The sequence below is a fragment of the Amblyomma maculatum genome, chromosome 1 (genome assembly GCF_055883805.1).
Source record: "Amblyomma maculatum isolate TAMU_Amacu chromosome 1, ASM5588380v1, whole genome shotgun sequence".
In the NCBI taxonomy this organism is placed as follows: Eukaryota; Metazoa; Arthropoda; class Arachnida; order Ixodida; family Ixodidae; genus Amblyomma; species Amblyomma maculatum.
Window position 1 is genome coordinate 235,147,098 of NC_139344.1, and position 14,157 is coordinate 235,161,254.

Genomic DNA, 14,157 nt, shown 5'->3' on the forward strand with positions numbered 1-14,157 from the left:
CCTGTCAAGAGAACGTCTGGAAAAACACAAAGAAACGTCCCCCTGCGGGAAATGCAGGAAGTGCTTTCTTTCTTTTGTTCACCCTCCAGTCGAGAAGCCCTATCGTCCAGTGAGGAATGCCTACTTTCCAAAGGAGACGACAGAGTGACATGTCCGCTGACGTGCAGGACAAGAAAGGAGCATGACGCATACAGCCATTAAGTGATTTCCCAGGAATGCAGGAAAGATTTGCAATTGTCGAAAACGGACAATGCTGGGAGCGTATGCGGCGCCCACGTGCACTTGGGTTTCTGAGAAGTAAACCCACTTGTCAGAACCAGCCTGTGGTTTCTTTGCTGAAGAATAGAAATGTACCTCCTCGCCGTTCCCAAGCTTTTCCCGCCAACAAGTGACCAGGCTCAACGAAACAATGCCGGGCCAGTCAGTGCTTCAGACCATCAGTGCAGTGATGTGTTCGATTGGATGCCGATATCTGAGGGGCGTGCCCTGGATTTGGTTGGTCAGCATCTTCAGAGAGGGGCTGGACATAGGGGGTTTTAAGGACGCTGCAGAGCACGAAATGTCGCTCTGAGCCCTGGGTAAACGGCTCGTCCAGTCGCTTCTCGCTATGAACTCTTAACGCTTGCCATTTTGCTGATGTACCCTTCTTTTTCGTGTAAATAATCTTGTAAATAAGTTTCTCAAAGTGCCATTAAACCTGCTTGTACATATTTCACCAACTTCGAAGATTCAATCCTACTTCAACCCCGAGTCCCTGCACGCTACCAAGTGAAGGCCGGGTCGACGTAGCCCCAGCGTCACGACAGCCGTTTAACTCTTCCGCGTCACGCACATAAAGACGAAACTGAATCCCCCCCCCCCCCTCCTACCAATGTTTTTCCATAGCAATAATTTTCTCCGCAGCTGTCGGAATAAGATAAGTCAAGCATGTCGGAAAGTACCGGAATGCTCGTCAGTGTCTTCGTCGCCTTTAAAGTCGGCTCCTTTTGTAAATAAGGCAATTTTCTAGATTCCTTCTTCAGAAGTCAAAGAACGAGGGATAATCTCCCTTGGCCTTATAACCTAAAGGTAGTCTCTGCGCTATCAAATACAAGCCTTATAAAGTAGCTTTAGCGAGTGGAAGTTGCTTCCTTATCTATGATGGCTACAAATATATGGACTATGTTTTCTCTGTGATGTAGCGTGGAGAAATGTCGTAGGGAGTCATGCTAGGATTTTTTTCTAACAAATGGTTTGGTTTGGTTTGTGGAGTTTAACGTCTCAGAGCGACTCAGGCTATGAGAGACGCCGTAGTTGAGGACTCTGGAAATTTAGACCGCCTGGGGTTCTTTAATGTGCACTGACAATGCACAGCACACGGGCGCCTTGCATTTCGCCTCCATCGAAAAGCGGGCGCCGAGGCTGGGATTCGATCCCGCATCCTTGGGAGCAGTAGACGAGCGCCTTACCCACTGTGCCACCACGGCGGAATTTTCTCTAACAAATGCTCTTAAAAATAAGCCATGTTAAATCTGAACTTATATGCAGTCCGACGCACAAGAAATTCCAGCTTTCAACATTCACAGTGTGCGCCCTACAATCCGGAAAATATGGCACTTAGTTTATGAGGGCAGCGTAGACATTAAATGAAGATTCTCACTTGTGTGGCAACACTAACGTTTGCTACTTTCTCCGATTTGTGGGTGCCAGTGTAGGCCGTAGCTTAATCAGAAAATATTAAATCACTTCCAGAAACTCCATAGCGATTCTGGCCGAAAGGAAATTGCTTTGCACACAGCGAATGCTTGGGAGGCAGCAAATAACGCTAGGAGCAGAACTAAGAATACGCTCAGAAGCAGAACATCACGCAGCTGCAACGTGCAGGATTACCGTATCGGTGATTAAAGCTATCCCTGATTTCAGAATACTCAATTTTTATAGTAATTGTGAATATACTGTTCCAACTTAACAGGCGGAAGTTGAAGAAAAAAAAACGCATTCATTAGAGATATTACATCAAAAGCTGCTTTCCGAAAAAAAGAAACAGAAAAATAAATTTGCTTAACATTTTACCTATGCCTTTGAGTTTGGAATGTATAAATCCTGGGCAATATTGAACATTAAGGAACTTACTCGCTCATGTCCTCCGTGCTGCTCTCCGCTTCAGCTTTGCAGGCCTTAGCTGTGAACAATAAAGGAATAGCAATTAATCAATGAGGCAATGAAAGAAATGAATGAATGAATAAAAGAATGAATGAATTGATTGCTCAGAGAATAGAAAAATCAAAGCATGAAAGATTAAAGACGTGCATCAGTAAGATTAACATTAATACTATGCGTACGGTCCTAAAAAAAAATGGATCATAAGGCGTTTTCTCAAAAAAGCCCGAACATTGCGGATACCAGTTATTCGAATCAATATAAACTGTGTTCCAGAGAGGAATTCAATCGCCTCAAAGCTTGTTAGTAAAGAGATTTGAAGATGGATTCAACGTACAAAAACAAACTCAGGGTATGAGGTACTTTATACACGAATACATCAGAAACTTTTCGGCGCTTCAGTTTCTTTAAAGTGCAATGATATCGCACAGTACATGGCCGCCGTGCATTTCTGCTACCTCAAAAAGCGGCCGTCGAGGCCGGGATCGACCCCGGGTCCCCCGGTTCAGTAGTGGAGAGCCACAACCATGGATCCCCCGTTACGTAGCGAAAGAAGTTTATGTAGCAGGAAGTAACATGGCACGATCAGGATATTTGCCCCTGCGGGAACCACCTCCAAGAATGTCTCATTTAAAGGTACCGAGGAGTAATGAGTGATCGAAAGACAAAAAGAAAAGCAAAGTCGTCGCAGTAATATTAATATTGCGCCTCACCATACCAAAAACTTTGAGTTGAGGACTCAGTCAGGGTGATTATCTAATTCCTAGTATCCGTTACCAGAAGTGATATTCTGTGAAAATCGTTCAGTCTTCAGCAGAGTCTCCAGGAGGTTCCTTATCACAGTGGTATGCTTGAATCTTTGTAATATTATTCACCAAGTCAGATCACGCATAGATGAATTTAGATGCCCAACTTGAAGCGTTAATTCAGGTCAGCGGATGTAACAGGGCTATAAGAAGATGAGGAATTTGACCCAGATTTAAAATCAAGACATTCAAGGCACTGCGTTCGAGGTCACCTTAGCCACCTGTTCGCTCTACTAGATTTCGTGACGTGGCCACGAGAGTGCCCCACATGAAACGATTGCAGACTGATGTGAAACTGCTAGAAGCAGCTAGCTAAGACGGCCATCACAACATATACACTCTACGGATAAAAAATGTAAATTGGTTCACAGGAAGGGAAAGGCGCAGTAACTGTCACACTTGCTCTGTGGACACCCGAACCGCGCTGTAAGGGAAGGGAGGAAGGTGGGAATGAAAGTGGAAAGAGAGAAAGAGGAGCCGTAGTGGAGGGCTATGGAGTAATTTCGACCACCTGGGGATCTTTAACGTGCGCTGACATTGCACAGCACACGGACGCCACTTCGTTTCGCCTCCATCGAAACGCAGCCGCCGCGGTCGGGTTCGAACCCGGGAACTCCGGCACAGTAGTCGGGCGTCTTACCACTGCACCACCCCGGCGGGGCCTCTACGGATAATGCTCTTTCCGGAATCTGTACTGTACGCCGACTAGCTCCAAGAGTGTGAGCGATTAAGTTACATTCTGTGATGGCGTTATAGAGATGTTTGTTAATGCTGAGATAGGAACGCCAGTGCAAGAAAACGTGGCCATGAGAAATAAATCTGAACCATGGAGTCACGTGCCGACAATCGCTTAGTCCATTGCATGCGTACCCGAATAGTCTCAGATCATTGAAAATTAGCGCTAAGCGCATGTCCGACTGTTCGTGACCCTATGGACCATACCACGCCACTCTTTCCGGGCTCTCACTATCTTCCTAACATCACATAACTTCATATATATATATATATATATATATATATATATATATATATATATATGTGTGTGTGTGTGTGTGTTTTATTTCTAGTCGATTCTTACATATGTACTGACACTAGTGCTATTATTATTGTTGCTTTATACTGACCTCTTTACGGGTGGTAGGTATCCCGTAATGGGAAGCAGATATTGCAACGACATTTCCACCGGCCACAGAAACTAACCTCCAAGGAGGCCGTGAGATATGGCAGTTTCACACTCCAATTGGAGGTAATTCCGTCCAGCAAAATGCGGATGCTGCGGTTTTAGTCGATGTACTCCGAAGTGTCCCCTTGATAGGTGCTAACGTTCGCGCTATTCGCGGGCATCATTAAAGAAGTATACGATATCTAAACTTGCTATATTATCTAACTCAGTGTAAAAGGCACTCTTCATGTCTTCTTCTATGCACCCTTATGTGCTACTCACCATGTCGATGAGTAACGGTGAATGCTACTCACCACCGTTTTTAGTCCCGGATTGTTGAAGAGGATGGTGGAGGTGCCATTGGAAGTTGGACTGTCCCAACAGCCCGCGAGCTGCACCTCTGGTTGTCATCTCTGGGTATGTCATCAGTCTGCGCAGGGAAAAAACGACAGACACGGAGGCGATTCAGAACAAAAATTGAGATGTACAGAAGAAACGGTAAGTGCAGCTGCTCCACTCGTGCGCAAACGTCACCGAAACAAATTTATGCGCCACTGGAGAAGCACGTTTGTGTACCTGAGTCGCTCTGTCGGTGGTGGTCGCCCAAGAGCACGGGCACAGGACGGTGACGTGCAGGTGTATATCATCGAATTTGTGGCATCGACAGGAGGTGGCAGACACGACCGATAGGGGCTGCTTGCGGCCTAGCTCACCGGACGCTCCAGGGCAGCAATCCTGCGCAGCCTGAGGGCTGTCTTCAGTTGCTGGTTCCCTTTTGATCGCCGCAAGTGCGGTCAGTAACTCCTGCTTGAACTCTTCCCTTAACTGGGTGGGGCCAGCAGCGGCCTTCGGAGGCCGGCTCAAGGCGCGATCACTCTGGGGCGATTGAGTACTTGCGAGTGGACCTCGGCGGAGATGGCCGAGCTATTTACTGCAGCTTTAGCCGAGGTTGGACAGCCGAACCGTTTCTTCTCCGGACACTAGAACAGTAGGAAGTAGTGGAGTCAGCGCTATTACTTAAAACACTGGGCACGATACCGTCGTAGTAATCGTGTTACCGCCAACTGGCGACGGCACGCCTGTCGCAGACCTAGTCGGCGACAGGTTTAATGTGCAAATAATTGCCTCAAAAAGACCTAACATCGACCGCAGTGAACATTTAATATGTCCAGCACAAATCACAATTGCAAGGACAATCAAGCTGAGTCTTTAAGGGTATGAACCGATAGCGTAGGCTACCACCCGACATAAAAAAGCCTCGCTACAACTAAGCCGTATGAATGCGCATGCGTGGCCTAAAACTAACGTGACTGACGCGGAATGCAAGGCTCCAGGCAAGTTGATTTTGATATCACACTTCCATACGAAAATAATGGCCCGAAATGGCAGCTCCTACATCAAGTGTAACGCCAAGCAACCCGACGTCTAGTCAGTGCGCGACCATCAGTTAGATGGCAGGCCATATCAGCTGCCATCTACCACTTGGCAGCTAGCGCCATGCTTGTGATTTCTCCCTCGCGATGTCGACGCCGACAACGACCGATTTTCTTGTGAACGGTACCTTTTGATGCTACCGCGTTGTTTATGATCGCATAAGTATATGAAGGCGAAAGCTCGCTCGCGCAGCGACTCCCATCTCCTTGACTTCGTCCTGTGGTGCGCGCCACCACGCAACCTTTAGCTGGATGCTCTCTGTGCTCTTTCTGCTCTTGTGACAGCACCTTCCCTCTCCTGCTTCTCCTCTGACGGAACCGAGACCAGCGTGAGAAAGCCCCGTCCGCTAGGTCACACGGTGTAGTGCGATCATTACGGCTTACAAATTTCGGTAAATATGTTGGTTCCAATCCTTACACTCTTAGAAAAAAGGTTAGTAAGAAGCTAGTAAATGCAGCAGTTACTAACTTCGAATAGGTTTTACTACCTTTTTACTAACCTTGAACTAACTCGCAACTTTTTGAGGTAGTAACGGCTCCCATTACTAACAAGTGAGTTTCTGCTAGTAGTTTTGACGAGTTAAATGCTAGAATCCCTGGGCAACTTTACCATAGTATCTTGCTAGTGTAATTTTACCAATATTTTCAGAAATTCATGTTTTGGCTGTTCTTGCCAGTCATACATTAAAAGTTATTATTCCGGAATTAACGAGATACATTACTTTCAATCATTTAATGGCGGTCGTTTTATTTATTTATTTTTTTTTTGAAGGCAATGTTTTTGTGCACTCTTCAAGCTAAAGAGAAAGCATTACAGAATTTGAGTTTTCTTGCCCCATGCGAGCTCCTGACAGCGCAATGCGGTGACAAAAAAAGTCAGAGCGACACTTAGCTCTTTCAGGAAAAGCCTGCAGTATAGTGAACTGGGACGCTTTGTGGGAACGACCTGCAGTCAGTCACGGACAAACGCTCAAGTGCGGATGGCGTCACTTTAGAAGCAACACATTTTTTAAGAAAATTGAAAATAATTTGTATTCACGTTGCATAGGACAAGGTTTTTGCGTCTACTGCTGCTGTTTTGTTCATCTTAACATTGTGCTTTCCACCAGTGCAACAGAAACGCACAACGACCCGAAATCAATACCTTTCCACCTCGCATGTAGTTGCCTGCAATCAACATTTATTCCATTTTCTTTACGTATGGTCCAAGCATAAACACCCTGTAAGCAAAACACACACACACACACACACACACACACACACACACGCACACACGCACACACGCACACACGCACACACGCACACGCACACGCACACGCACACGCGCACGCGCACACGCACACGCACACGCACACACACACACACACACACGCACACGCACACGCGCACACACACACACACACACACACACACACACACACACACACACACACACACACACACACACACACACACACACACACACACACACACACACACACACACACACACACACACACACACACACACACACACACTGGGCCCATAATCAGGTATGCCACGTGCGCTGGGACCCAGAGGCACTGGTTTTTATTACCTCAGCCCCGCCAGTTTTGTGCTTAATTATGGCTCTAGACGAGACTATACGCTGCCTTTCAAAAAAAAAAAAAAACATTTATCGCCAAACCAGCCAAACTGCCTTTCGAAACCGAAAGTCCCTCTAGGAAGCGGCCGCCAGTAAAAAAGAAGCCAGAAAAGCCACCGATAAGTCAATCCGATCCGATCCGAAGCCGCCAGCGGCAAAAAGTTGCAACGGCGCCATGCTGCCTTTGTGTCGTGCGGTGTGATTGTGAACGCTATTTCCTTACGCTGTGCTGCTTTTTTGTTCTGTGGTTCTTGGAATGGGCCGCAGAGTTGATATTTGACATGTGCACTTTGATAGACGTTCTCAAGTACGTGATGTAGTGATAAATAGGTTCTGTGCCGCACACCGCTTGCACCGCGCCGTGGCAACGCCGGCATCAACACGGAAGAAGGAAATGGACTGGCGTGATTGTTTGCAAATGTGAGTACACTGCTTGAAATTATTTTTATTTAATATTGCTATTGAATGAAGTACGCGTTGTTAATACTGTTACGTGTGGTCTCAAAATTCCTTCGTAATACAAGCTACGAACTCGACCCAGCCTGCCTTATTGTGAGGGCGAGCCAGTCACTCTTCGGAACAAGAAGCGTGAACGTTTGGGCGAGTTGGTCAGACATACTTGACATGAACGGCGCGGCAGAAAGATTTGGCGCTTGTCCGTGTGTGTTCTCTGTCTTCGTCTCTTCCTGCCGCGCCGTTCAAGTCAACTCTTCAAAAGCCGTCGCTTTTATATGTATGCTCGTCCCTAACGCGAAGCCGTTGTACGATATGAGTAGTGTTCTGAAACTTTATCGGAACCGTCATGGAAAATTTGGCCGCCTCGACCGGTTCCGATAAAGTTGCAGAATACTGTATAATGCTATGGTGTATATTTCTAGATATAGTTGTAGCTGCAGTGTATTAGATGCACGACCGGCTTCGCGGTTGTGATCAGCACCCCGAACGAGTTTTCAATCTCTTTAAAAGCGCCTTTTTTTCTAACTGTGAGTGCATTAATACGATGAGTACAACCAGCGCGCAAGAAACAGGTTGTTGCTGTGGCGCATATCTCACAGTGGTCGCTGCATTTAGTTTTGGTGCTTGTATGCTTGAACAAAAATAATCTAAATCATGGCTGACGCCAAGGTACAAACTCATGTAGTACTACAGTAGTAGAATGACGATTAGAAAGAATTATTTGAGTGACTACATGTAGTAAAATGTGCATGTCAAGAATAATTGCTTTCAATACTACATAGTCTTGTATTTTTGACGAATTATATGTATCATAGTGTTCACAACAGAGGCAGAAATGAGCTTTCAGTGGGCTGTTGCATTCTTTGGTACTTTGTGTCGTGGCTTTTCATGGAAGTGTTGAAATGATGCAGTAGTAAACAGTTTCAAACGAGAAATGAAAAAGTCATTTTACCTTCCTTAATGTTATGTCCGCTATGGTTCAAGGTAATTTGACTTTAAAGGCCTTTATTTGTGTAGAGTTCGTTGGTTGCCTTACACATTGTACACACATTTCTCAATACACCAGCAGTGAAATTAGTTTTGTGCTATTGCTAGTATTTCGGAAGAAAAAAGTTTGACCGACATCACGGCATAAGCAGCTCTTCTCTGCATGCACATTTTTTGCAACTTTTAGATCACCCAGGATTGAGATATGCAGGCCCTGATGAACATATTTTATGTGCTCAGAGTAAAAAGAAGAAAAAGTGCAGAATGTTAATCATATTTCTGATTGCGTGCGAAAGTCACGACTTAGAAAAAAAATTAAGAGGTGCCACAAATCTGAAAGGAGGCTGTTTTAATTATTTTTTCACTGCGGCTGTAAGGCAAACCTACATAAGAATTGCAGAATATACAACCACTTAGATGGTAAAATGTTTACAAATTTTTTTTTTTTTTTCATGTATGGAATGCGACACATTAAACACGGTCCCAAATTTGGCGCATTCAAGCATAGTAGTCTTATTCAGTAATTAAAGGAAGAAACACCGTTCCTAATTTTTCTTATAATTTAAGAATCAAGTTTCTAGGAGGAGATGAAAATGAATATGAGACAATATGTTGCATTGTACTGTTTCCAGCAATGTTATCAAAGCTGAAACTTCTTGTTTTTTCTCTCATTGGGAGAACAGCCTAAACTGACGGCACAAAAGCAGCAAATAGGCTCCCCGCTCCGCAAAACATTGCCCATAAGCTAACCCTGTGATCTTGGCCATAAAGGAAAAGCATGCCTGATCACGTTATTGTGAGCCAATGCTGATCTGTGACGTACGCAGGGTGGCGGCATCACTATCCGTGAGTGTGCATAGACGCTCGTAGCACCGCCTTAGGAATTCAGTTGGAAATGACAGTTTTCAGTATCTTTTTTTTGCAGTGCATCAACGATGGCCTTCGCATCCCCAGTTCCTTGCTTTGTCTTTTTGCTGTTGACATACTTGCTTTATTTTTCTTTTGTAATAGGCGTTTATTCATAAAATACATGCTGGGATCTTTTTGCCCCTATTAGGTAAATTTATTTGTTTCTTCGTGGCTTTGCTAGAGCAGTCATTTCCACATTATTTATTAGTTTACTGTTCAGTTTTGCAAGTCAGAAGTCATACTAGATAAGGAAATCAGGTTCTGTTGCTTGAGAAATTTGAACAGAGCTTAAACAGAATGGGGACGTGTGAAACATGTGACAAGATCATGTTGGAGTGATTTAAAAATATTTGCTTTGAAATGACATCATACACACCTTTTTTTTTTTGCTCTAGAATGCACTTAGCTATGCTAAATGAAGAAACTTGCCATAGTTGCAGTCTGAAGGTTGGAAATTTCAAAACAGTTGTGTTTATGCATTCATATGGGTGTCACTTTAAGCTGCTGCTTGCTCCCACAAATGGCTTGTACCACTGCATACTGCTTATGTAACAATCCGACAATTGCTCATAATGATATAATTACATATGCAATCTCCTCACAGTACAGGTCTCAGTCTTGACACAACGGTAAAATTTTAGCAAAGGGCATTGTGTTCGCTACTTACGCACCTCCATTTAAACACTTGCAATGATGCTTGAGAAGCTGCACGTTTCACCTTTGATAACATTGTTGGAAATAGAATAACGCAATGTGTTCTCTTGAACTCTTTTTTTTTTTTCCATCACCTCCATGAGTAATTTATGGGCTGATGAGGTGGTTTTTCTTTTAGTTTTGAAGGAATATACTCTGTTCAAACATGCCATAATTGGGAAAATGTTTCACGCGTTTTCATTTTATTCATAACAGAAACATTCCTACTCCTTTTAAGCACCAATTTTCTTATCTATTCTGTACCTTTAAAGTAGGTGCACCTCACACTCGTGGAGAAAAAATAGGCTCTTTTGAATCATGGCCTTATTATCTTTAGGGAAACTGGAAAGGCTCTCCTACACAAACGAGAAGCACACCATGCAGTCTGGTTACTTTTGGCAAACAGTACAAGGCATTGAGGCTGAAGTCCAGTATTTTTTTAATTATGCTTGGAGCACTCGTCTTAAAGCTGTTTGCCCAGAATCCTTATGATTGTAGCTACTGAATATACAGCTGTGTCTCTTTTCATTACCAGGAAAGGAGTTGTGTGCTCGGTCTCACTTGTCGGTTTTTCTCTCTTTATATACCCAGTTACCTGAGCACTTCAGACTGGCCGATGCCTGGAGCCTACCTGCTGCTCACCTACACCCTACAGCACAAACGAGGAACACACTAAATCATCTACCAGCAAGCACACTGCAGTGCTTTGCTACTGAATGGTGGAACTTTTGCCTCTGCATGGTTGTGAAAGAATTGAAAGCCACATTTCCGGGTGAGGCCAGTAAGTATAAATTTGTTATAAATTCATTTATGAAGTTCTAATTTCATTACTTTCAATGTTGCATTTTAGGACACCTACCCAGCACATTGGAGCGCGTCCGGATGAACCCTGATGACGCCGACGCAATATATGCTGGGTTTGAAGATATCAAGGTCGAATGCTGGACGTCATCGTGGGACGCACGCATGCCATTGAGAGCTACTGGATATTTAATGTCAGGCATTCAACGCGCAACGAAAACGTTTGCGCAGTGCTAGAGCATTTATGCAGCCTAAGAAGCTCATCGCCACTATGCCCATTAGCTCTCAGGGCGATTTCTGCCATTAAAAAGGGCATAGCCACACTGCCTTTAAATATGAATAAAGTGAGTATTTGTTGTCCGGAAATTTTGTCGTCATCATTGCTTGAAGACTGGTGCGAACAAGGTAAAATCAGTTAGCATCTTGCTTGTAGATCAGCTCAATGTTGCACCGAACTTGAAGCCAATTACAATTGACCACATATTACGAATAATACAATTATTTTTATTTACCAAATCTTTATTAAGGTATTCAATATTTTCAGAAATAATTTACCTATCGACGCATATATTGGCTCCATACAGGTAGCAATTGATACCAGGTTTCTGCCGCAGTAAGCACTACGACCTATGTAGTGAGAACCTCTAGGCCATGTAGTATTTTATACTAAAGAAAAGGTTGCACATTATACTACCTTTTCAATGGTAACCCAAAATAAGAACTAGGTATATGTTGTAATAAGCACTACGTCCTATGTAGTACGAATCTCTAGGTGCGGTAGTACTGCGTACTACCTAGATGGTAGTATATTCCACTACCCATCAATGGCAAATTATAATGCACGAAGGTGTTGGTGTTCACTAACCTACTACTAACTGGCGCTAGTACTGTTCACTAACCTCCTGGAGTAGTAAATTTCACTAGCTGTATTTTTACTACCTCGAGTTACTAAGAAGGTAGTGATCTATGGGACAAGTAAAAGGTTAGTAGTTACTTAGTGAATTCACCAACCTTTTTTTTAAGAGTGTACTGTTTAACTAAACTAGCTGATTAATACCACTTGCGCAGCGAAATGGTATGACATCACCGTGAATCTGCACGAAGAACAATTACGTTGCAACTCCGATACGCAAGAGATCAAATATGGCGCCACAAGGTGATCAGTTAGCGATTCTTTGCGAAGAAAAGTCGCATCCGAGGCGACAAGGAAAATGAGGTTTGGTCTGGTTTGTGCGGTTTAACGTCCCAAAGCGACTCAGGCTATGAGAGACGCAGTAGTGGAGGGCTACGGAAGTTTCGACCACCTGGGGTTCTTCAACCTGCACTGACATCGCACAGTACACGGGCGCCTTGCTTTTCGCCTCCGTCTAAAAGCGGCCGCCGGGGCCAGGATTTGATCCTGCATCCTTGGGAGAGGGAAGGAGGGAAGGAGGACCTGCAGCTGGATATGGCGTTGTCCCACTCGTTGCTTCAGTGGCTCGTAAAACTTCTGACGTCAAGTTGCATTGTCAACAGTGACGCGAGCTAGCCACGACGGATGTGGCGCGAACAATTAGGCACGACGGGATATCCGGTATTTATTTTTGCTTACATTACGACGTACTATACCCTCACACACTTTATAGCTAACCTCCACAACTAATTTTTCACTTATGACGCCCCGTCCCGTCACGCTAGTTTTGGTACCGCATCCTCTGGTGACATATTGTGCGTTGCATGTGACATAAGCGTTTGCTTTGAAAAGAAACCAGGACGCCACCAAATAACCGGCGAGTTTCGGAGATATTAGGTGAACAACCTCACTTATGCCGTGGACAACTAGAGTCACTGGCAGACCTGCGCCATGGAACGGTTTAACGGGGGATATATCAGCGGACGTTATCGTTGCTTCTCATAACGATACCAAGGCATTCATGGTGGCGATGGTCGGGGGATCGCGTGAGCTTTGGGGATGCTTTATGATAAATCTGGAAATTGTTATGCAACTGGGCTTAACATACATGTGCGGGGAGGAACGTGGTAATACATACCTATATATATGGGCTCGAACCAATGACCGAGTGAGAGTGGAGCGAGCATCTTGCTCTCTAAACGCTCTCAGGTGGCGCCCACACGCGCTGTTAACTGTGTGCAAGACGCTGTGGTAAGCTTATGGCTATCGAAGACAATATCAAGCCTAAGCGGTGCTAGAATGGAGGAGTATCACTAAAGTTTACCTTCAGCTTGAACCACAGTCGAACAGCAAAATGATGAAAAATGGATTGTTTTAGTTTGGTTTTGGTTTATGAGATTTTACTTTCTAAAACGACACAGGCTATGAGAGACGCCGTAGTGGAGGGCGCTCTGGAGAATTCCACCTGCGATTACTGGTTGTACACGCGTTATATGGCACGTGTGCTGAATTAGTTAATGTGAGAAGCCTTAAACTGTCTCTTGGCAGCTTGGAACTACCTCCGCTTGCTAACTAGTGCAGATTCCGATCTGCAGTCTACTCGAATCAAATCGCGCTGTAATGCTTATCTATTCGTCCTCGGTAGTTATGAAAGAACAGCTGTCTCAAAGCTTCCTGCGACTAGATTTCGCAGCGGTGAATGCACGCACATCCGTGACCTGCCCGCTTACTGACCCAGAATGTACAGCCTGCAGGGAGTGCGCGTTGTTGATCTGCAACAGATCAACGCTCTACTTCGCCCTCCGAAAACGCCACAAATGGCTTCGGAAGACAACAAACGAGAAATGTGAACTTACATTCTTGCATTGAGCGCCAGCCTCAAAGAACAAGGGAACAGGGGCCACAAGTCGCAGTGTGCAGGTCGGCAGCTGCGCGCGGCCCTTGTGTGCTCGTGCCGCACGAGCTCGGCATTAAAGAAAGAAGGCGCAAACGTTTCAAGGGAACGTGCGCCCGTTCTGCCCATATATCACATTTATTAATTTTTCAAGTAGTTTCAGAAGAAAGGCAAGATACTCAAGCAAAACGGCAAAATAACATCGAGCCGATTTTTATAGCTATGCCCCAATCACAATTCCATGGGCCTGATCTTGTTAATAATAGAGCATAAAACAAACGATACCCTGCAAGCAAATTTAACCAAAAACATCGTTCTGTTTTCCTCTCACAGACTTATAACTATGTTAATCAACTTCGTA

At 44.6% G+C, this 14,157-nt stretch overlaps 1 long non-coding RNA gene across 1 annotated transcript; it reads left to right on the plus strand.

The window, feature by feature from the left end:
- Positions 1–7,316: 7,316 nt before the first annotated feature.
- LOC146205924 (uncharacterized) lies at positions 7,317–11,376 on the plus strand. Its single transcript, XR_014704293.1, has 3 exons — positions 7,317–7,584; positions 10,801–10,990; positions 11,060–11,376. It is a non-coding gene; the product is annotated as an uncharacterized LOC146205924 (long non-coding RNA).
- Positions 11,377–14,157: the final 2,781 nt, after the last annotated feature.